Source organism: Syngnathus leptorhynchus, chromosome 2, assembly GCF_054491065.1.
Source record: "Syngnathus leptorhynchus isolate UIUO chromosome 2, UIUO_Slep, whole genome shotgun sequence".
Taxonomy (NCBI): Eukaryota; Metazoa; Chordata; class Actinopteri; order Syngnathiformes; family Syngnathidae; genus Syngnathus; species Syngnathus leptorhynchus.
In genome coordinates this window covers 17,490,026-17,515,796 of record NC_141196.1, presented here as the reverse complement: position 1 = coordinate 17,515,796, position 25,771 = coordinate 17,490,026, and the positions used below count along the sequence as shown (strand labels likewise).

The window sequence follows — 25,771 nt, the reverse complement described above, 5'->3', positions numbered from 1 at the left end:
ATATATATATATATATTTAGATGTTTTATCTAAACATTTAAGATATCACCAATATAGTATACATTTACAATATATATATATATATATATATATATATATATATATATATATATATATATATATATATATATATATATATATATTATGATGAAGCCCACCTAATTATGGGCGGGTGTTCATTAATTAATCCATAATATAATAAATAATATAATAAAATAGAATGTAAGAAATTAAAGTAATTATAGGAAGTGCAACTTATGTACTTGGGGACAGGCCGGAAAGAAAAACGAAAATGTTGAATGTGTGTCTTTAAGGGCCGTGGTCTAGTCCCATATGTACGCCCATTTTGTGGAACAAGGACGTAAAAATCACACAGTAGCTGGAAAGATATAGTCTCATTGTTAGGAATCTGGCATGAAGTGTAATTAGTCACCACAACCAAAATTGGGTGGGAATTCCTATCCTAAGAGGACACACAAAAATCCCTCAAAGACTTATGACCAAGATTGAGGAGGAAGTTGGCTACATTGCGGCAAACTCTGACAAGGGAATATTCAAAGCAGTCCGATGCAGAAGAGTCCTCGTCCTCTTTCTTGATGAGGGCATGCATGCCAAAGCAGATGTGCCTCCGAGGCAGCAGGCGGGCAGGATGAAGGGTGCCAAAGGGTGTAAAAGGTTATATTTGAAGAGGTAGAAAGGTGGGTTGAAGGTCAGGGTTATCATCGGGTGGGTGAGGTAAGGCTGAGGACAAAACGTGCCTTTAGGCCTGGTACTTAATTAGTCAGTGTTTACCCTTTATACACATACGTATATTCACACACGGGTGCATGTACCATCTTTAGCTGGAGAATTCATTCAGGTGATCTGGTTGATTTGATGCGTTTTGTGAAAAAAAAAAAAAAAAAGAAATTTTAGGCAAGAAATAGGTCAAATGTAAAAATACATACATTATAATAAACAATAAAATCTAAAACGTATTGACGCTGTGATCATGATGCCTCTGATCCACTGGTGAAAGGACACTTTGAATCTCTCTTCTTTCATCTCTAACCATTTCAAGCAACAAGGCATGTCAGAATATTTGTTTGTAATATTGCCAATGGTTTATGTGGTGTTCTGTGTTGTTATTATAGACATTCTGTGAAGTACTTTTTTCTGGTGATAGCTATAGTGAAAGCACTACAGAATATAAATTTATAAATTTAAATGTTTGCATCTTCTCGTGGGTTTCCTCCAGGTACTTCGGTTTTCTCCCACAATCCAAAAACTTGCATGGTAGGTGAACAGCACTCGAAATTATCTTGAGTTGTGATTGACGTGATTGATTGTTCATCGACTTGTGCCCTGTGATTGGCAGGGGACCAGTTCAGGGTGTACCTCGCCTACCGCCCAAAGACTGCTTGGATGGACTCCAACACACCCGCAACCCTCGTGAAAGTAAGCGGTTCAGAAGATAGATAGATAGATAGATAGATAGATAGATAGATAGATAGATAGATAGATAGATAGATAGATAGATAGATAGATAGATAGATAGATAGATAGATAGATAGATAGATAGATAGATAGATAGATAGATAGATAGATAGATAGATAGATAGATAGATAGATAGATAGATAGATGGACGGACGGACGGATGGATGAATCGATGGACTGATGGATGGTTGGATGGATTTTGGCTTTGTTACATACAAAAAACACATTGCCTTAAAAAAGATGAAAATTTGCTCCACTATCTCCTGCTAGTGGAAAACGTAGAAGACATCATGATGCATGATTACAATTCTTCACTGTTTTATGAAAAAAGTACTAATATACGGTATCAGTGTTTCACTGGCAAAACCTTGTTTTTTGATTATTTAATTATGATTATTTAGAAAAGGGCTAATACCAGCCAATAAAATTGTCCACCAAGTTAATTTTTACCAATATCACAATTTTGTCACGTCTCGTCCCCAGCCGTTCCACTATGTGTCGGTTGTCTTCGTTTCTGTCTGTGTGCTCGCCCCTCCCCTCCTGTGTGCCCATGATTGGTTTGATTGTTCTCACCTACCTCTTGTTACCTGTCGTGTATATAAGTCCTGTCTGCCCCTCACTCCCTTTCGGATCATTGTCTTAATGTCGTTTTGTTGTCGTTGCTGGTGTTACGTTATGTCGTCTTCATGTCCTTTTGGTTCCTGTCATCTTGAAATACGTTTTGGTTAGTCAGTCATGTCAGTTTGTATAGTCTGGATTTTGAGTTTTGTCAATATACCCTGGTCCAAGCTGCACTTGGTAGCCCTGCTTCATTCTCCAGCCGTGATGATTTTTTTTTCCAATACATTTTTAAGGACATGCATAATATATTGCAAAATTCTCAAAATATTTTGAGTTAATATTTTGATGTCCACGTTAATTTATGATATGTAGCTATTTTAATCATATTATTGATATTATTCTTAGTTTTATTTTACGTTTTATTTTATTTTAATCTTCAATTGTGCCAGGTATTTCACTACTTAAAAATGTTTACTAACATGCGCAAAGAAGTAATATTGACCTTTCCAGGGGTGGGCATTCTGTTGCAGTGACGAACCGGTCTATCCACCTGTACTTGACAGACGCCCATTCTGCAGATGAGGTACGAGGGTTAAAAAAGTTTAAAAAATGACAAACTGAGGACTGACGAAAGTGAGTTTTTTGGTCTTGTAACATAATTGTCCCTGTCTGGGTGACGTGACAAAAATGCTCTGTCTGACGGACCATTTCGGCACATTAACGTGGAAGTGTGCCTAAGATAGGGGCTTCCGTTAAGCGGATGTGAATATTAAATTAGCCAGCTAATAAGGTTTAAATGTTTATTGTTGTGCAGTATGAAACCCCTGCTGTTTGTGTCTTCATGTTGTGGCGCTTGGTAGAAAAGGAAAACGGTTTGCCCGTGAGAAGAACATCTCAGCTTTAGGATGTTCACCGGATAATATTTTGTACAACATGGCAATAACTAATTTTGACTTAGTTCTACCTTTGGATACAATGCAGAGTAGGATCCAGGTTACAATAAGCTATTTTAAACTTCAAACATTTTGTGTTTTACTGTTGCAATTAAGTGAATGTGAGGCTCTTTGGCAGCCACCATATGGTGTAGATACTGACATATGCACTCCACCATTGACGATGGATAGAAAGACAGAACCAGTGACAGAATCTGTTTTTAATGACTAGAACTAAACTTAAAAACTAACGGACGATGACGAAAGGGTACCCAGGTCGCTGATGGATGACGTGCCCACCTCTGGACGTTTCCACAGAAACTGATTGACGCTATATCAAGTGTTTTATTTTTCCTTTAGTTTGTCTTCCCTTAGCTAGTCTGGTGCCCGCCTGTTTCTTTCAGAGCAGAGCCACAGCACGCTGGGAAAATGGGTGCGTAGAGCAGGCCGAGAAAACGATGACGTTCCGGCGTGAGCTAAAGATGAGCAGAAGGAGCACGTGGGCACGATGGGAGGCTCCCGAGGCTGCGCTCAAGCACGCGTGAGAATATTCCAAACATTCATTATCTGGTTCTGCGCTTCCTCCCCGGTGCATGATGAAACCTTAAAGCAGGGGTGTTCCCAAGGCTTTGGCGAGGCTCAAGATCTCATAAAATCAACTGTCACCTGCTTCGTCATTGGCTGCTTACAAAATAACAACTAGAGCAACAAGCTGGGCCCTTTAAAGCCTTTCGATGCATTATTAATATTTTTGCTGCCCTAAACTCCGTCTGGACGCGAAACGGCCGAACCTGGATTAGCGGCAAAGAATTTAATATACATGTGCACACACTCATGCTCCGTCTGTTGTTAGTTAAGAGAAAAGAAAGCGGTCCCACCCCCCTCTGATGGGGCCATGTGTTGTCATTTATAGTCATATTTTGCCCATTTAATGGCTAACCCAGAGGATTAAAGGCGAAAATGCACCGCCACTGGTGTTAATATCAATGCCTCGTAAAAAAACAACACTTTTTCTATTTTTTAATTGAATACAAATAAAACACAGTTCAAGTTGTTTTGCTGTCAGCTATAATTTTGCAGCTTTTTACTGCTGTATTAAGATTTTGCTGTGGTCTCGAGGTATTTTATGCAGGTAGATTATCGAAGTGAAAATATAGATACAGACATGAAATGAAAATGAGATATCGCACTAGAAGGCACTTAACAAGATATAGCCCCCAGAATTAATCTGTTAAAAACATTTTGGGTCAAACATTTTCAGTTTTAAGACATTTATAGAAAAAAACCCTCAGGAAAATCTTAACTTTTAAATTGTGGAGAGCGAGTGGAGTCAAGCAGCGGCGTGTGGAGGATTGTTGCCATTGATTAAATGTCATCAAAGGTCTGAATAGATAGTTGTGTTTATTGGTGGAGAGTGGAACGAAGAGGAAGCAGTGCCAGCGAATGCTGTTGGAGGTGACACTAAAACAACCTCCTCTCCGCCACTTTGACAAATTTATGTTAACAAGCAAATTAGCCACAGCGGGACACCGCTGGAGCCCCTGATCGATGGGCGCAATAAAAAAGTTGCTGCCCGCCCACCGCCGTGCACGGCCCCTGACAATAACCTACAACTGAGCGACACACAAAAGCTATCGATGTGGCGACAGCGCTTCAATTTCCCTAGACAGCGGGGTGCTGTCACATCAAACTGGCTATTAGTCACAAATTCTGCTGTTAGACCAATCCCCCACACCCTGCACGCCTCCCCCCCAACCCTATAGCAGTTCTCTGGGGGGACTTTGTCAACTTGAAAGTTGTGCCTCTGGCAAAAGGACATCTGGTTCCACTGGAGAGAGAATGAGTGTGAATGTGTGTGTGTGTTGCATTCAAGAGGCTGACGAAAGAGAAGAAACAGCACCACTTTGGAATTGTCAACGCTCGTTAGCGACAAAACATTCACAGCCAGGAGACAGACACTGCTTCACTTTCTCCAATAGCAGTTCAGCAGAATCAGGCCTACCGATGGAGCAAACTTCATTTACGTTTACATTTGTCCTCAACAAGCTACTCAAAGTTCATGTGTGACTGCAGGTGCTGTGTTACTCGGACAGTTTTGTGTAATACATGCGATGCAATAGTGGTGAAACAGCATGTGGCTCAGTATCATAGGTCATTAGTCAAAAAATAATAATAATAATAATTGTATGTACGCCATCCTGAGATGGTTATTTTATTAGTCAAATGACCTTGTGTATGTGACCCAATGGTGAAGAAGCAGTGTGGCTCAGCATCTAAAGTTGTTCTTCAATGCCCTACTAACCGTTAACAATAATGTTTCCGCCTCCAAATCATTGCCTCTTTAAGAAAAAGACTCCATGCTGGAGGAAACGCCCATTCCCTCTCACTCGGAGGAGGTGCGAATGCATTATTTGCTTAATTGACTCTGACGGGCAGTATATTTGGGCCCTTTTAAGTGTGGCGGGAGGACAGATGTCGACCCGCCTGTGAAATCCCAGCTATGCCGTTAAGAGAGACGGATGCTTTGGAATCAAATGAGGTTCCACATTTTTCCTGTCTCGGCGAAAAACAATGCACAATAAGCAAGCGCTGATGTATTTATAAAGGGACTTATGATTCTATTACATTTGCCTCTCCGTGGAGGTGGAATGCACATGGCAACAAACGAAAAGAGGATTCATCAATTTTAGAGGGAAGGATTTGGCACTTTTGATGAATTCATGCTCCTATCCAAGCCCTCTGCACCACCACTCCAACATCAACCCTTCTCCAGCAGAATGCGAGATGAAAAGACCCCCTTCACACACACGCACGCACGCACGCACGCACGCACGCACGCGGTGACCATAACAGGAGGCGCTCTGCGGACAATCAATCACCAATCAGTCGTTGAGAGCGCTTGTCTCACTCCTGGAGGATGTTCTTCATTACTTTACAAGAGTGTGCGTGTGTTTGTGTGTGTCAGAGGAAAAGGAGTGAAGAGGGTGATTAGTGAAGGCAGCCTGATTTTACAATTGCAGTAAAAAAAAATTGTAAAATAAAAAAAAAAAAACGTTTTGGAAAAATAATATTTTTAAGGAAAACAAATATCCTATTGGGATGAACTCAAAAAAGAACAAAATAACAACATTGTTAGTCTAAACTGATGTGAGGGTGACACTAATGAACAAACAAGAGACTAGTTGTTGATGGACAAATGAAAAAATAAAGACAAAATGGATTATCCAATGAGAAGAAAATGTGTTTTCCAGGAAAAAGAAGCATGTCAAGATATCTCCCTCGGAGATTATAATCAGTAAAACAACTTAACTAAAAAAAATATTGGTACAATTAAAGTAAAACAACTATAGTAAAATATATGTTGTAAATTTCAGGGGAAACTTAATTTTTGAAAAACAAAATGTTTCATGAACAGAACGTTTTGTGTGTGTGTGTGTGTGTGTGTATGTGTGTGTGTGTGTGTGTATATACATATGTATGTGTGTGTGTGTGTGTGTGTGTGTGTGTGTGTGTATACATGTGTGTGTGTATATATATATGTGTGTATATATATATATATATATATATATATATATATATATATATATATAGATAGATAGATAGATAGATAGATAGATAGATAGATAGATAGATAGATAGATAGATAGATAGATAGATAGATAGATAGATCCATTACTTTTTTTAAGCTGAATTTCACATGATATTAAACAATTTGGGACTCATAAGTAGTTGGTCACTTGAAACGATTAACATTTTGAGGGTGGTTCGCTGTTTGTAGGGATTTTATTGTAATAAGAATAATATGAGTCTAGGTTTCACTCTACATGAAATCATATTTTCCAATGTTAAAGGCGTGTTTGATTTCCAGTACATGGATACAGAATGGTAATAACGGCATAATAATAAAAGATTATGTTCGGCGAGGTCTTTATCCGGCATGTTTGGCGCTGCGCTGCAGCCTGGCAAAGGTTATTATGTCGGCTTGCTTTGCGTGTGGTGACGGGGGTCGCCTGTGACACATTAGAGCCAATAAATGTGCGTTGGCACTTCCTCAATTTCGTGTAAAGCCCCCTTTTCCTCCTCTACCTCCAAGCGTTCATTCCTAATAGGGTATTCCGATTGGCGCCTTTCATAAATTGTGGGACTCGACGTTTGTTAGCCGCTGTTATTTTCTCAATGGAACACGGAGGTCATTGTCTTATTACTCTATAAGCTCATGATTATGTTTGTGTTTGTGTTTGTGTTTGTGTGTGTGTGTGTGTGTGTGTGTGTGTGTGTGTGTGTGTGTGTGTGTGTGTGTGTGTGTGTGTGTGTGTGTGTGTGTGTGTGTGTGTGTGTGTGTGTGGTGATTTTAAACTGATAAAATGATTCCTGTGCAGTGTTTTGTTGACTCATGTCTTAAAACTGCAAATATTTAAATCTAAATGAAGACTGACTGCATTATCATCTTGGATAACGGGTACATTTGTGTTTTTTTACAGTAGGATGGGAAAGGTGAAATTTAAAGCAGAAACTTTATGAAATTAACTTAAAATATTTTAGGAAAAAAATATAAAAAGCTAAATTAATTTGACATTTTTACATGTATTATTTTTTTTTACTTTTTTAAAACATGTCCAATACAAGCAACTATCCTTTTCATTTGTTTTGCCATCGATGACTTCCAGGTGGTCTCCGATTGGATGAAGCAGTGTATTGTATGTATAGCATGTATGTATTGTATAGCAACAGTATGGAGCTCTGCATGCAGAGGCTCATACTTGTCGTCTACCACAATGCCTTGCGGTCTTGGTGTGCTGACACCAGCGGCTTTTCGTGGTCGCCCGATCGAGTGATTCATTGACCAACAGATTGGAATTATTAACTGGGGGATCATCCATCCTGCCACAGCCACGTCGCTTCCAATACGCCAGGAGAAACAAGAAAACCTTCTCCTCTTCCACATTAGCATTCTAATTAAGAAGCCTGCACATGGTCGTCAATCCAAGCAAAATGGTGGCCACATAGGAACAAACTGAGAGCCGTTCGCAGTAATTTGGTCATTGGTCGTTTTTTCCTTTTGGCAACCAGCCTTTGACATCCAAATTCACACAGACAAGCACAATGTATTTTATTCATGGAATCATAGCTTTTATGTTCATGCTTCCAGGCCAATATATTTCCTCCCACGAAGCACATCTTAAATGATGCATTCAGATACACCCAAACCACATTTACTTACATGGAAACACATTTTATAGAGTATGTGTATAATTTCCCCTGAAAACACACCTGAGGACTACTGAACATTGAGAAAGGCACTGCGGTGTTCCATCGCAAAACAAAACAAAAAATACAACTGGAGAGTCTTCATTGCATATCAGCTGTTGAGCTCCGCACATCGACCAACATGCTGCAATTGAAAAACGCAATTCTTAGGTTTTGATGTGCCACATTAAATATGTTGTACTTCTTCACTAAAACAAACATATAAGTGTTAAGAAAGAAGTAAATGGCCGCAAAAAGAAGGAAATATAAACTATAACACTGCAACTACTAATGCAAATTATTGTGAGGTCTAAGGTATTTTCTGAGTGTTAGCTTTATGCAAGGGCATTCCTAAAACACCGTTTTTTTGGTTGTTTTAAATGCCATTCTCTGTTTTGTTTAGTTTGGCAGTACACTTTAACTATAAGTGTCATTTAAGAGACTGAAGTCTTCTTTTTGATTAATTGTTGACTCTCTGTTAAATTGCCGCTCACAGTATTCTGACAAGAAATCGGCTAGACGACTTAAACCTGGAAGAACTCGGGTTACTCGTATATCAAGGCACCTCTGCACTTGGGTATGGCTTGGCGGTACGATTGCAAGCCAGCTAAAAAGAGAATAGCTTTTGCTAATGCTAAACCCAGAAACCGTTTCCTCTGAAAGCCCATGTTGCTGTTACATCTGCAATGTTGTTATACAGTGCACTGGTGATTCAAATTTCTAATTTTGCCAGCACAACCTGGTGACCATGCCAGTGCGATGCATTTCCAACCACGTAAACGTACATTTATAATGGAAGAAATATATTAAATATATAACAAGGAAAGTTGTGGATGCATCCAAACCAGTGTAATACATTTCCACACTTTGTCATACCTGTTGCATTGTCTTCCCACAGCATTAGCTGCTGTCAAATATTGATATAAAATGGATTTCTTGGACCTCCAGTCACAACGGTTGTAAATAAACTTAGAGCCAGTTTGGCAGTTTGGCAGCGCCATTGTGTTTTATGAAGCGGCTTTTACGTTGCCCTATTATGCAGCGTCCCCTATTTTGTTTGATTTAAGAAGCATCGACTGGGAGAGCGTCGTGGTGCGACAAGGAGACGGCCATTGATTGAATTTTATGTGGTTTGTGGTCCTGAGATCTTAACGCGGCACAATTTACAACCACGGGAATAATCATGTCGTATAAAAAGCTGCGCTGTCGTGTCACATCAGTCCATTTTTTTAGCATTTGTGCAGGACAAATGGGGTAAAATCAATATTTTTTTCATTATATGTAGGACAAATGCATACGTCTGCTGTCTTGATATGCTTATAAATTACAGCTATTATATTATATATTCTCAAAGATGATTTAAGACAAGGACTCGACAGACACTTGGATTATCATGATGTTCCAATGTATGTGTTAGCTTTTATTAGCATTTGAAAACAGTTTGATCAGCATCAATTAGCCACTAAAGTAGTAATTAGGTCCACCAGTATTATGGATGACTATTTGTATAGTCTACATTTATTTGTGTGTTGGATATCTGCTTTTAAGGGGTGTGGCTCCTTGTTAGGGTACTGATTTCTTAGGAACGACTGTTTTGGACTGTTTGTCTCGTTTGTTAAAGGGTTGAAAATGCATCGGTGACTATGGCTAACCGTGTTAACATACAATACCACTTGCTCTCCATTTCTTTTTTACTTCCGTTGCATCTGAAGATCAGTCATACATGAAAATTTGGCCAGCAACACAAAACAAAAAAATTGACACGGAAAATTTTAGATAAACTTCCCCTGGCACCAAAATGAAGCTGTGCCCATTTTTACAGTTTTTGTCAATCTTGAACATGTCCCGTCAAAACTCAGTTTTTGGCTTCTTGGTTTATCTTTTGTGTAATCCCTCATTTTTTCTCTATGGTAGGTCTATAAGATCGCCCATTGCACAGCGGGCAGTCCTGTCAAATCGTCAGTAAATATTGTCCCATCCGGCAGAATCAGTCATCTTTTTAAAGTAACATTTATGGTCGTACAGAGTGAATTTTCCATGTCCATTCCTACGTTTTCAAGCAAGCGCTGAATGTTTTTGCCTTAAACTAAGTAGCACTCCATAAATGGCGTCATCTTGTTTACAAACTTTGAAAGGGTCTATAAACTAATAAAATAAATAAAATATAGATACAATATACAAAATAATAAAATATAATAAAATACAGTCGTCTATGAACACAATTACAGACAGTAACATATGTTACAAAAAGTGAAAGTAACATATTTTCCAAAAAGTGAAAGTGGATGCCTTCAGCGCTCAAGAGTGTTCCAAAACTCCACTTCCCATCTGTACTTTTTATTAACCTCAAAAAGGGGCACTTATGTGCGTGCGCGCGCGCGTGTGTGTATAACTAAAAATTGACACAAATTATGTACCTGAGACTGGTCTTTAATCTGGTCAACATTTTGTTTATATTTGATGTCTTGATTCCAAGAATTATGCAAGAGTGTAAACAGCATAACATCGAGCCTCTGTCTCCCTCATCTGCCGGATGCCAAAGTGTTTAAAGACCCACACTTTCCCCAGTAAAAGGGTCCAAACTCCATACTTGCCGGCTGTTATATGGCCAATATTGCAAAGCTGGGGGATGTTTCAACACCCTGTTAGCAACTCAGAAAAAAAAGACAATTTCTATTACTTTCCTCATGGGAAAACAAACTTTGCATTTTGTAGAAAAACAAAGACAAATTATTGATGCAGGATAATCTTCTAAAGTAGATAAAGTAAAAAATAAACCTGCTCCTAAAAATACAAAGTAGTGCTTTCTGAAAATGAAGATAAAGTTTTGATGTACTTTCCTAAAATGTAGACAATCTCTTGATGTTGAACTTTCTTAAAATGGACAACAGGTGTTTTTACTTTTTTGTAAAAACTAAGACAACCTAAAGAGGAAGACAAAGTATTGATAATTAATTTTCCTAAAAAGAAGACCCACTATGCACACGATATTTGAGAAAAGGTATGCCGCTTGGCACCCAGATGTCATCCCAGCATAGCATGATTGCATCCCCCGTCATTTGACCGAGCCAAGTTATTGAATTTTCATCTTTCGCCTGAGGTCATATCAGAGCTGTTCAATTGTAGCCCGAGGAGGAGACGCTATTAAGGGGACTGCGTCAAGAACACGTCTGCCTGTGATCGTCCCCGTCGAGCCATTACTACTCAGCAAGTAGGCCCGTACACCGGTGGCCGGTGGACACACATGGCCAACACACACAAATATTACACCACACCACCCCCGCATTCTCCTTCCTGCAGCAAGCAATTTACATGAGTTGAAGGGAGGTGACAGGCAGCAATCAGCTTGAGGGAATAAGGTGGGACGCTGGTGTATTAGCGCCTGCCGTCCTACGCCCCGCAGATTGCTTCTTCGGGCCACGACCTCCGACCCCGCCCCATATCAACCAATTGCCCTTTAGTATAATTATGTGAAATAATCTTTTTGGAGTTTGATTCGCGGGTGGTGGCCAGGAGGACGGTGGGCTCTAATTTATTTTTTTAAGGGAGCAGGGCTGAATGGGGCAGACGGTGGATGTTAATAAATACTTTTCGGGCGGGGGGGGCGTCTGGCAGCTCTAAGTGAAATACCCTCAGTGCTGGGGGTCAAATTTATCTATTTGGAAGCCAGATGCGGCGGCGTGATGCCGGTGGATTGTCGGTAGAGGAGTGTCTGCAAATGTCATTACCCACTGATGATGTTTTATTGATACTCTCATTGGATGCAGGTAAGATGGCATTGTTTAGGGGTCTCATTAATATTAAATGGGGAGTACCTGCCGCTTTGCTATGATACATTTCACAATGCGTTCTGACTGAGGTCAACAAGTGACTGTAGTTAAGCAGTGGTAGATGGTCAAAATTCAAACTTGCAAGTCTCTCTGACTAAATTTAGCTGCATTATTAACTAAATAACGCACACACCTATTGTGATTTTTTTTTTATTTTAATCTCATTGAAACTTTGAGATACTTGTATTTCATTGAATGACTTTAATAATTTCATCGTTAGATATCGATATGATGTTTCGTTCTTCTTTGCATCTTGTTATGTTAACCTAAAAATCAAAAATCTAACCTTCAAATGGTGCGCTCCGGCCTTCATTTTGGGACTTTCATCAGGAACCTGCTGACCTTGACCTCCCCGGAGGGACCCTTCTCATCCCATTTAGCGCTTTAATGGTGGGAGGCGCCCGTTCAGCCACCCATCTCATTGAGTCCCACGTGTGACGGACGCACAAACATTCACATCAAACACAATCTCCACATGGGGTTAACATCAACATATGTAGCTGTCACACACGGTGAAGGCTGTTGTATGGTTTGTTAGGTCACATACACTTAGAATGTCCAAAAGTATTTGAAGAATAAATGTTTTGTAGCCAACGATTGGTGGTGGGGAATGGACAAATGATGTCTCCAGACAAACACTGAAGTGTCTAGTGGTCATCACGAGCTCATGAAATGAACCTGCTTGCATTGTCTGATGCCACTTCCGCCAAGTGTGGTCAAAATGCTGTGATTGCGCTTGAATCGTTGCATGTGAAGCTGTCATTGCACCTTACTTAAAAGGAATGAGAGGAGCCGTTTTGATTGGCAGTGAATCAAGCAGACCGTTCACTCCCACTCTTTTCAAATATGTTGGTTTACCAGCAGCTGTGAAATTACTAACACCCAGTCTAACACGTCTCCATGCAGACTGATGCTGCTTGCTTCGCCTGACTTGTGCCGGTTGCAAAAGGAAAGCAAACATGTTGGGCATGGGCACATTATATGGCAGTTAACGGAAAGGACTCTGACCAAAGTAATATTCACTGCTCATCTTTTAAGGTTAAGCTTAAGAGAGGCTAGTAAATTATCTATTTCCTAAAATGACAAATACATGATAAATTGTCTCAAAAGAAGAAGTCTGCAAATGTTGCACTTTCCTAAAAAGACAAACTATTAATGCTGCATGCTCCCATGATTGATGTAAAGACACCCAACAGACAATTCTCCAAAAGGAAGACAAACTAAGATGCAAGATCATGAGGGGAAAGAAAACCAACAAAGCACAGTGCGATTGTTACATTTTATGTAAAGTTTCAATAAGGGTTCTGATGTGTACTTTCATGTTTTGCATTTTAAATACCGTATTGTACTCTATGCGAACTAAAGATGATCTTAAAACCAAGAAAGTACCAAATTGTGTTTTTATTTTGGGGTAGGGGGGCCCACCGGACCCACACCTCCTATTTAGCATTGTGACTGTGTCAACGAGAACACATGCAATCTCTTTTGTGCGCATATCAAAGCAATAAATGTGCCAGGGTCCTTTAGCTGGGGTGCAGACTAAAGCCGGCGCTCAGTATTCACCGCTGCGTCTCTACCCGCTGCCACCATCTTGCCTCCTCCTTCGCCTCATTCGCAAGGAGACGGAAGCCAGGAAGGAGGCGGACAGAGGGCTTACTGAGTCGGGGTCGGCGTTTGATGTGTTGATTGGGAGCGAGGACAGCAGCTGCACTACCGACCGTCCCCTGGGAAAGACTCCGGCCTGATAGCTAAATGAAGATCTCTCTCGTGCATCTTGTTAGCCAACATGACCCTCGTGCCTGCACCTTGCACAATTAGTCCACGGCGGGGCGGCTTTAGCCGTCCGGAGTGTTGCTCGGAGCGCCTCGGGCGGCGGCCTCGGCCCCGACGGCCCTTTTTATCACTACAGAGGCGAGAGTCGAAATCCTAGAGCCGAGGGAGGGTGCAGATGTGATCCTCGTGGCGATCTGGGACGTTGTTTAAAGCGATAGACATATACGCTTCGGTTTAGTGCCTGTTTCTTTGGTGTTCTGCAGTTTTCTCTATGGACAGGAAAGTCTAGCACTCAGCTGTCATTTGTATATTTGACAGATTGAAGGTATTGTCTATTACATGCCCCTGGCGCACATGACAATTTTGTCACAGAAATGGCTTTAGACCAGGTGAAACTTAGTCTAAGTTGGAATGCGGGTCGTGTAATGCGAATTTAGTGGCTTTGATCAAGAAGCAGGCAGACAGATTCTCCTTTTGGGTCAATTTTAAATCCAGGCAGTGGTTATTTGACCATGACTGCAACTCTCCTGCTAGTGTAATTCTGCCGTGAACGGTTCTGCTTGGTCAATCGTCGGAGTGAGGAATTCATAACATGCTGTGAATCGGCTATTTTATTGTGATTACAGGAGGTTGGTCGTGAATTTATTATTTTAGCATGATGCGGAGGCTGCTGGGTGACAGTTCAACTGACTTCTACTTTAACAGACTCCCGATTCCAGCTATGGCTGTCAGAGCAATATCAGTGCAGTAATTGTGTGTTTCTGTCCACAGATTTGACACAAAAAATTAAGATGTAAAATGAAACAACTCTCAAATATAGATAAAACGGTACAGAGAGAGACCCGTTGCTCTATGAACTGACACTTCACCCAGCGAAAAATTTGGACTTGCCCAAAGTTGTAGTTCTTGCCCAACTCACGGTAATAAGTGGCAAGATTCTGATAAAAAGAACAACACTCTTGTCCTCTCTTCAGTCTGAACTACAAAGTTTAATTCTTGTGATTTTGATGCAGATTGATTTGCACCAGATATGCAGCTATGATACAAGACACGTCATTTTGTAATGTGTTATTTCATCACGGCAGCCGCTCAAAGTGAAGGTTATAATTTTGTTCCACCTATCGATATCTATGCACCAACGGCTGCCTGCCTGAAATGTACTACTTTTTTCTCAGATCATCAGTCCCCATAGCATTTTAAAATGTCTTGCGCAGCTTGGCAACTTGTTGCGCTGTAGGCATTTGTACAAACAACCAAATAAGTGTCCAAATTGCAGTAGTTGCATTTTTTTAGGGGGACCTAATGCTCTTGAGTCACAACCACGTGCCTGGCCATGCACTGTCACATGAATAATAGAAGGTCATTCCTATGCAATTACAAGATACAAATATGTACATATAGCCTACTATCCGGCTGTGTTCAAGTGTCCACCCTTATCCCTATTTTTCTTATTTTTCATTTAGATATGAATCGGTTAAGTCGACAAATGGTCAAAATAATTGAATTTAATTTTGATTAAATTTCCTGGGGAAAACAATTTAATTAATATTTCATTCAAATTGGATTCATTTTTTTTTTTTTAAGTTTTAATTCAGTTTCATAAAAATTCCGTTAAGAAATTAATTGCGCAACACTTTTTGATGGTGTATTGCAGCAATGTCACTTCTTTCAGATGCCACCAAACCATTTGAAACAGTGAGCCTGCGACCCATCCCCTCTCGCCGTCTTCACTAATGCCGCGGGAGTGATGCAACGTGGGTAAGTTTGTGCCACTGCATGATGAAGCGTTCTATTTATATTAAAATGAGGCGACTCCTCTGGGGAGATATCGAGGAGAAATGGAACAACAAACATTGAGCTTTAGAGCCCGGCCCAGTGTGCGTGTGTGTGTGAGCGTGCATGCATGTGTGTGTGTGTGGTGACAAAATGGCTCCCCTTCTTTCCAAAGTATTGCCAAGGAAGAGTTATAATGGCTAAAGCACGGGGGCCTGGCGGGTGTCTCACATCCATGAGCTCAGCCGTAAAACAACAGGCACGGTAATAAAGTAAACTTGCTAAATCCACATACTGCCGTCCACTTGAATCGCTGTGTTTTTCTTTACTCTTAATGCCAGGATGGATTGTTGTGTCTCTTGGTGTTTGCGGTCAAAGCCTCTATTTGTTAGGTTATTGACTGATGTCGTTCACACAGTCGGTCGGGCTAGTTGGGTAGCATGCTGCTAACAAACTCATCTATGTAGGGGCTCCAACCTTTAAAGGCCAAAGAAAATTTTCATATCCATCCAATCTCAAAAGTAGTGAAAATGATCCTAGTAAGAATTTGTCAAAGGTTGAGCTCTGCAATACTAGCAAAATGTCCACACAATTGTCTGGGACCAATTTCAAATTTACCAAAATGGTTGCTTCAAACAAAAACTGCAGACTGTTTTCAGAAAGCGCATGACTCACTGAGGGTGTTTGACAATTTGGCAAAAAATCGGTCTAAACTTTGCCTGCCCAGACCATGTCTTAGCGTAGTGTGGATTGCTGATCTCATGCGATTTAATTCATATGATTGAGGTGCGGGCAAACAGATACCAAGCTCGGTGGACATTTTTAAGTTGAGACTTTTCCATGCATCCTTGTTCTACATAAGATGTGTCCACTCACTGGTGTTGTGAGTTAGTTTGTGCATATTTAACCAACCGGCGAACTGAGTGTGTTTTAATGGATTTGTACATATTCAGAACCCCTGAAACACAAAGATTTTCACCAGGGTACACATATTTGAAATAACTGGCAAGTTTTCAATCATGCTCCAGTCACATAGCATTTTGTACATTGTGATCAATATTGTTCCACTCCCATCCTGCTTGATTATATTAAAACAAAACTTTGGTTCTGTCAATACAATCACAATAGTAACGGGTGTAAAAAAAGAGCATCTTTCCGAAAGGGCAGCCTAATAACTCACACGATTGTTGAGCTGCGATAATAAAGGCCGGTGGGCAATAACAGCTGGGCTTGTCTTTCTTTCTCACAGAAGAATGGAGGCCGAGTGTAAGTTAATTAAGCTCAGGGGTGAAGGCAATGTATTTGTGGGAAAGAATCCAATTATTTTCCCCCTCTCAAAAAGAGAGAAGGGGGAGGCATGTGTGACCACAATCACCACGATGAGGATGATGAAGACGATGATGATACCACTCGCAGCCACTTATGCGCCAACATAAGCCAATCCTCAGTCACCCCCGTGGCCCTGGACAGCGAAAAAGCATACCGGCGCTTTGTTCCTGGTGGGAAAAAAATGTGGAAACGCAGCAAAAAAATATAGACCTTCAAAGGCAAACAAAAAACACAAAAAGGGAAGCTAAGACAGCAAAGAAGCAATTAACAGTCCCCTAAAGTTCTATTACCACTTCACACTATAAGATTATTTTTCATTTTAGTTGCCTCATTCTGACACTAGACATCATTACAAGATGTTTTTATCAGAAAATAAAATCACACAAACAGCTAAAAGAGGTGATGTTTTTTGACTTGTCACAATATTGAGAATCTCTTAAGGTTACATTAATTGTTTGCACTAAATCAACTACGACATTAATACCATTTAATAGCACAGTTAACTATGCTAACAGTGTTTCACCGTTTGCATATATATATATATATATATATATATATATATATATATATATATATATATATATATATATATATATATATATATATATATATATTATATGCAGTTTCTTTCAAAAAATAACTTTGGTCTTCTCTATTCTGGTCCAGTAAGAATGTATAGCCACTGTCCTTTCACTTTGGCCTTGTGTACATATGTAGAGCACAAAAAGACACACCGTATCATTCTACATCTCTCGGTCCCCGTCTGGGGACCCCCCAAAGGAGAGAGAGGAGGGGGCCCCCTAATCTGTGGCTGGTGAGACCTCACCCCTCTCTCTTCCCTCTTGAACTTTGTCTTTGTGCGGGGTCACCCTGGCCAGGGCCACGCGGGAACGCACCTCCTCTGCCCTGGCGTCTTAATCCCGCCGAGTCGATAGATGCTGGAGAGCTGCTCATTTCAATAAATGGAAAGTGATTCAGCACGCGCACGCACACGCACACAATCAGGAGATGTCAAACACGCATGATGACGAGATCGCTTGCGCTGAGGGGCAAGAAATATGGAGAATGTGGTCAAATGACAGGCAAGCGAGTGGAACATTTGCCAGCTCGATGTCCCGATAAGACCTTATCTACATTTGACAGGCCGCCATTGATTTCTTCCTCTTTTTTGCCCTTTACAGACGTCTCAGGCTGCAGACGGGCTGGCAGGAACGCCACGCTTCTCCAGTCGAGCCACAAACTGTCTATCAAACGTTCCCACGCAACAGAAAAAAGTACGTAGAAAGTTCAGTTTATTCAAATGTATCAACCCAAACAGAAAAAAAATTGAGATCTATATTTAATATTTTTATAAGTGTAAAGAGTTAAACCCTGAACATACAACAAACTATGATCCCATATGATTGAAAAATGTGCCTTAAAATTGTTTCCTTTCTTCTTTTCTTATGCCTTTTCCAGCTTTGTCTTGACTTTCCCATAACTCCCATTTTGAACATCCTCTGCCTTCACTTTGAAATGGAGAAAATCCTGCACTATATTATATTTCCATATCTTTTTTGGCTTTCCTCTTGGTTTTCTTTCTTCTAACTGCAGATTCATATCCTCCCTAACAGGGTCACCTTCTTCCACTCTCCTCACATCTTCGTACCACCTCATTCTAATCTCCTTTATCCTCTCATTAATATCATTTCAAAATGATCTTACCTCTAAAATTAAATTGGTTTACAGTTGATTTGGGAAGATGTGCATGATTCATGTTGTCGCTTTACAACTCAAAATTACCAATTATATATTTCCTAATGACTGTTATATTATGTTTGGCTAATGGGAGCTGTGCAACATCCATTTCGCTCTCTATGCACATCTATGCTGGTAATTCGAGTTATTGAAAAGTCAGTCAATAAGCCTGTCTGTCAACAAATATGTTAACTATGTCTGAATCTCCACCACATCTACTTTTGAATCAGCTTACCTGTTGGTAAGTAAATTACTGCTCCTGATTGGTTTTCCTTCGAAGCAATTTACCTCACGTAACATCTACGACTGACACTCCACCTATTCAGACTCTGGTGAAAGAGAAGAAGGCTATAATCGTCACTCAAGCCAATTCCTCTTGTTTCCCACTCACCTTGCCTTGGCTAAATGACAAAGAAGATTTGCTTGATGACTGCCTGGCCTTTTGCCACCTGGAAGTATGTGTGATGTCATATGAGGTGTCCCCGACTAGAAAGCTGAATGCTAATTCACAAAACAATTATAAGATAATTTATTCGTCCATTTTTTTGTGGTACAATATTACTGAGTGCAACTTTTTTCATTTAAATACACGTCACACACTTTTTGTTGTTGTTTGGGGGGAATGCTGGAACTGATGAATAGCATTTCCATTCATTTAAAAGGTAAAATATTAGTTGAGATACAAGTGTTTTGAGTTACGACCATAGTCATGGAATAAATTAAATTTATGTCTCAAGACACCACTGTATACTGGATAGATTATTGTCTGGGAGTAGACTGACGATCATCATAAAACACAAAACTCAAATTCAACATTGGCCCCAAAAACACCAAGCATCCCCAAGCATTCGTTTATTGTGTCAAATCATACAAAATTCTCGTGAGAATCGTCTCTCTGAGGCGCGTCACCAACCAGTAATGATGTGCATATTTACCAGGCTGCTTTATATGATAATAAGCAGATGGAATCAATTTACGCATACGCTTATCGACTTATTTCTACCATCCATATTGATCACCCGGGAAATAACTCCATGCTACTTGCCTAAAAGAGCTTCATTATCGAAATGACAATGCTGGAGCGTCCCATCAAATGACATTTTGCCTGGCGTTTTTCCGCCCGGCCGACGCCGCTGCTGTTTATCCAGTTGTGTGCACGGTGGGCTAATGGACGCTCGTGATTGATTATTGAAAATCAGCCGAGGATGACATTCAGATGAGAGTTAAACAAATGGATGCCTTCTCATTTAGCTGACATGCTAATCAAGCAATTTATATTCAATACAATGCTGCTGTCTTGTTTGAGTGATGCACACGCACACAGCTTCCTTGTAGACATTAAGCAGTCTCATTGTAGGTAATCAAACTCGTCAAAATGTGTCTGTCTGTCTGTCTGTCTGTCTCTGTCTGTCAGCCTGCCTGCCTGCCTGCCTGCCTGCCTGCCTGCCTGCCTGCCTGCCTGCCTGCCTGTCTGTCTGTCTGTCTGTCTGTCTGTCTGTCTGTCTATCTATCTATCTATCTATCTATCTATCTATCTATCTATCTATCTATCTATCTATCTATGCCTTTAAGGGGTTTGACCTAGTGTGTGACATCAGTCGCTGGAGTATGCGTGAGTGTGAGCATCTGGGAGTGAATTTTGGCATACAGCAGCTCCTGCACATACAAAGGCATTACAATACCCCGATTCCTTTTTCACTTGACTCAAGTATTTTATTTTTTCCTGGTTTTTTTTCTCTTAGCACTTTTTACAGTGATGCCTTTTGGCTACCTCGTTACACCCCTAAATGTAACAAGAGCAATTCTGTGTGCCCCAGAATCTCAGACGTTCATTACCTTCACCAGGAAACAAATACTTAGATAGTTAGATACCTAGATCTCCACCCCATTTGTGAGCGCCACCTTGCCGCATTTTTAAAGACGCGTCCCAAGTCGAGCGTTCTTCCCGCCCGAGCGGAGGCAGAGCCATGGTGGATCCAGACCTTTTTAAGCGATCATCCTTGTATCATAACAGATTAAGGGCCGCTGCTGCTCCGGATTAGGCCTAATCTAACCTTTATCCGCTGCCGTCTTCACCTGAAACCGGTGGCGACTGGGAAGTCAATCGACAAGGGGGGTGGAGGGTTGGCAGGGGGGCTACACGGTGACACTGATCTCCCTCTTTGCGCTCTAATTATCTGGATTAAGAAAAACACTTTTGAGTAATTATTTTGCGCATCGGATAAACATTGGGCTTGCATGGATTTAGCCCAGCTTTCTCCCGACAAGGAGAAGGAGACGCGAGCGGGCTAACATCCAGGCAAGCAGATGGAAGGGTGACTAATCGGCATTAAACACACACACAAAAAAGATGTTTCCTTTCCATTATTTTATTTATGTACTTTTATATATTATATATAGATATATATATCTATATCTCTCTCTCTCTCTCTCTCTCTATATATATATATATATATATATATATATATATATATATATATATATATATATATATATATATATATATATATATATTTCTATATTAAATGGTGGGGGATTTCTTTTGCATCTTGTCACTTTGGCACTTCAAAACTAATTGTACCTAACTGGTCTAGCAACTAGCAATGGATAGTGATCAGAAATATTAAATACTCTTCCACAAGATGGTAGAAGGTTAGAATGTACTGTGTATTAACATTTTGTGACATTTTTTTGTTGTTATTGTGCAGTGAGGTTTTTTTTTTTTATGTGAAGCTTTGAAAAAAAAATCATTGAAGACCCTACATAAACTGTCCATATGTGGTAATTGAGAGTGTTTGTAAGTGGCTTGCGATTGGCTGGCAAGCAGTCCATCTGGGATAAGATGCAGCTGACCTGCCACTCTATTCAGGATACGTATTAGGGAAAACAGAATAGATATGGATGGCTATATGAACAAAAATGTACGAATGATATGAAGTTGGGTGGGCATGTCTATCATATACTGGAGAGAAAGCTTTGAAAGACCCATGCATGATATGGAAGGAACAGGATGTCATCCATGCTGGTTTGAAGCAAAAACGGAATATGTCCCCGTCAGTTTTACCAATCGACACAAAATTGTGGGGACGTGTCTAAGGAGCCATTACTGGATAAATGGGTGATGCAAACTTTTTGTTTACGTTATTGTCTGGAAGGAGTCGCCTGATGATCATCATGAAACACAAAACTCAAATTCACCATTGGCCCGAAAACCACCAAGCATTTGTTTATTGTGTCAAATCATACAAAATTCTCGCACACATTGTCTCTCTGAGGCGTGTCACCAACCAGTAATGACTTGCATATTTACCAGACTGCTTCATACGATAAGAAGCAGATGGAATCAATTTACGCATACACTTATCGACTGATTTTTAATTGACCTGAAAAATGAAGAGCATGAGTGTTTGGTTTGAAGCAGTCAATTAGAGCATAGAAACTGCTATTTGTCATGTAGTCCCCCAAATCACCAAACAGAGAAGGACAATGCAGAGTGGAGAAGCCTTTTTGCCCACACCATCTAATGCGCATAGAGCTAGGCATGAAAGTCTGATCATCGCTTCCAGGATTTGGCATGAAATGAGATGCAAGCAGCATTCATTTGGATTGGAAGGGGCCTTACCATCCCTGCAAACATACAAAATCTTGCAAACTTAAGTATACTGGTCTTGACCCATCACCTCAAAATTTCCTAGTACCTGCTGAAGCGTTCAAAAAAATAAGTCAGAGCACCTGGTGGTCACGTTTATTCCACATGCCAGCATTGTTGTCACTTCCCATGTGAGTCAAAGGGACAAAGCGTCCAATTCAGTTTACATTAAACTACACGCAAGTCACGAGTCAAGCAAGGAATCTAAAGGCACTATGTTTATGGCAGCTGCACTTGATTAGCAAAGGCAACACTCACAGTTAGAAAAAGATGGAGTTGACTTAGTCTTTTGTCTTTGTCAGGCAAAAAAGGTCAGCGAGCGCCGGGTGTTTGGAGAAGGCATTACAGCAACATCAAATGTTGCTTTACCCTGCCAGAGATGTTCAAGGCTTGATTAGCCACAGCTGGCTTCCGTGCGAGCGACGCGGCAGAGCAAAAGCCGGGGGAGCATGACTGTAAAATGTCAAATCACCTTCAACAGCAACTTTCAGTCTATTGGCGAGACTTTCTGCAAGATCTCAGAGTGTGGTTGTTGGAATCTTTGTCCACTGGCCAGTTGAGAGGCGTCCACTAGTGTTCCTGTTCAATCTTCCACACCAAACTCATTGTTAGAATACGTATAGCACTCCCCGGTTATATCGCCATTCTTTCCCTGCACACTTGCTATAGCGCTGTTTTTATGGACCGTGTATTTCTGTCACGCAAACCTTTACCATATTTAGGAAATCTGCTGTTGAAAGCGATCATTCGTCCCACAAAGACCACTGCCTTTCTTATATTTTTACATTATAACTGTGATAAGGGTCAATAATGACATTTTCTCTCAACTTTATTTTCATGGTGATGGACAGTCACAGCTTTTTCCTGTTTTCCATTTGAATTCTGTAATGCTGGAAGGTTACAATATTTTACAGTTACTTCTGTGATGACGGACATTTTTGTCTTTTTTCTTTTGTGATCATTGATAGTTATGAAACGATCTCTTTATTCGTGTGATGTTGGACTGTTACATTTTATTGTTTATTTATGTATTATTTCACTTCTGTGACGATGGGCAGTAATGGCATTTTCTCTTTTACACTTTTATATTTGTGAAAAGAGAGATACGACATTGCACTTTCACTTTTACTCTGGCGATGATGGATGGGTAAGACATTTTCTTTTAACTTTTTGATGGTGGACTGTTACGACTCATTATTTGCTTTTATTTCTGTGACGACCACCTGTTCTAAAAATGAAAAACATTCCATGTAGCATCATGACACAATTAAATGCACACTCTTTTGATTTCAGGGAGCGTTTTGGTGGTTTACCATTTTGAACTGCACAGACGAGCGATAAAAACATAATCTCCTTGGAAGATAATTGTTTACAACAACGATTCATTGCTTAATTCAAAGCAATATACCTCTGACCACCGCCCCCCCAGTGTAGTGTTAACCGATGACAAAGGGATTCAAGAGTTAATGAGAAACAATTTTTCAAAATGCAAAAACCATCCGAGTTGTGCGTATGTTGTGGGTTTGACCCACAGAGTTACGTCCACATCAAAGTGCAGCAACATCTGTTCGTGAGTGGAGACGAGGAAAAGGATGGGTGGGTGAGGTGGGGTGGAGGATTCAGGTTGGCGCGAGGTTTTCTTTGGAGCAGCGGGTGGGATGTCAGAGGCAAGCAAGGGGTGAGCATTGTTGACATTTCCTTTCCCAGTGTTGGAAAATTAGTCCACGTATTATTCTGCTTTAAGCTGCACACAAGCTGTCATACTGAACATGTTGTAGTATGTAACGTAACCCCCACGTAATCAAAATCTCACTCTGTGCAGGTTTTTGATGGCCCTGTGATGCAAAATGTGGCACATTTTGCCAAACAAACATGTAATGCAGTAAATACTAAAACTGTATTAATTCAGGAGCATCTAAGGTTGAACAAAATCCAATTTGGGTTGTCAGTAGACCTTGGATTTGTTCATCATCATTATTATTTTTTTTAATTTATATACAGTAATCCCTCCTACTTCGCGGGGGTTACGTTCCAGACCCACCCGCGAAATGGGAATTTCCGCGAAATAGAAACTAGATTTTTTTGAGCTATTCTTGGAAGATATTCTATTTTTATTGCTGACATCAACCAGCTCGCTGCTAGGGGACTTTCATATCAATGGACTGTGCGCTCCGCATTCATGCCTTAGCGACGAGACTAACAGTGTATTGCTATGTCCAGATGAAGGCCACCGCCGGTGGAGAGTGTTATATCTTTACTATTTTCCAGGTTCTGATGTAGCAAGCATGGTTCGGACAACGACGTGATGGATACTGCTTTATTCCTTTCATCACAGTCAGTTCACTGGGCGTACATCGCAACACTGAACGTCCCCGAAGCTCCCCCTCCCACATCCGGGGTTTTCCCACTACGGAACATGAGTTAGTCCAAAATATACAACAGAGAGAACGCCCTGAAGTCACATGTGACGATAAAGTATACTGTACTGACTCTTTAATTTATTGATTTCAAAACAAGAAAACGACTTTTAAACATAAGCTATCATTATTAAAGGAAAATGAAGAAACTCAAGTGGCCGCGAAACCTCGTGAAATGATGAAATTTCTGCGATAAAATCATTAATTTATTTTTGAAAACCCGCGATACAGCGAAGCCGCGATAGTTGAAGCCGCGAAGTAGGAGGGATGACTGTATTCATATTTTGCATTATTTTAGGTATCTTGCGATGATAATGATGATTACAGTATATTATACATATATATAAATTATATAAATATATATCATATATAATAATATATAATATAATATTATAAATATATATATAAATATAAATATATATTTTTTGGTCATTTACAATTTGTATTTTATTTTGTAGATCACTTTGGATTTAGACTTATAATATGTGTTATTTGATTTGTTTATAGATTTTTAATGATGTTTCTGTATTTACCTTTTTGAGTATTTATATATTGTTGTGCCAAAAGTTTTCGTTTTACTTAAATACTTTACTTAAATACTTAGTAATTATTAATTTTGCGTTCTTAAATGTATTATTATCATTATTGTTTATATTATTATTTATATTATTTGCAGTCATATTAATTTTAATATAGTTTAATTTAGTAGCAGTAGTAATATTAATCAATAGCCAGATGTGCCAAAGGTAATAATCAATTTTATTTAAACTAAATTATGTTAAGCACACATCTTATTATCTCGTTTGAATGACAAATAAAATCCTTAAATTAAATTAAATATTTCTCATTTCTTAATTTTTGTTCTTGTTTTTTAAAAGCCCAGATTTGCTGTGCGTGCATTGTGTTGCGGTCTCACATCTTGGTGTTTCAATGTTTTCTTTTCCCCCCTCCTGATGTGACAAACGCATAAATAAATAATCATGCAGGTAATTCAAAGCGTGTGTGCTTCAACGGGACACAAATATGAAACGCTAAGAGTGTGTGCG

The 25,771-nt window shown here is 40.0% G+C and overlaps 1 long non-coding RNA gene across 1 annotated transcript; it reads left to right on the top strand.

Moving 5' to 3' along the window:
* The first annotated feature begins 2,113 nt into the window (after window positions 1-2,113).
* On the top strand, window positions 2,114-4,119 carry LOC147061093 (uncharacterized). Its single transcript, XR_015065517.1, has 3 exons — window positions 2,114-2,201; window positions 2,549-2,621; window positions 3,375-4,119. It is a non-coding gene; the product is annotated as an uncharacterized LOC147061093 (long non-coding RNA).
* The last annotated feature ends 21,652 nt before the right edge of the window (window positions 4,120-25,771 follow it).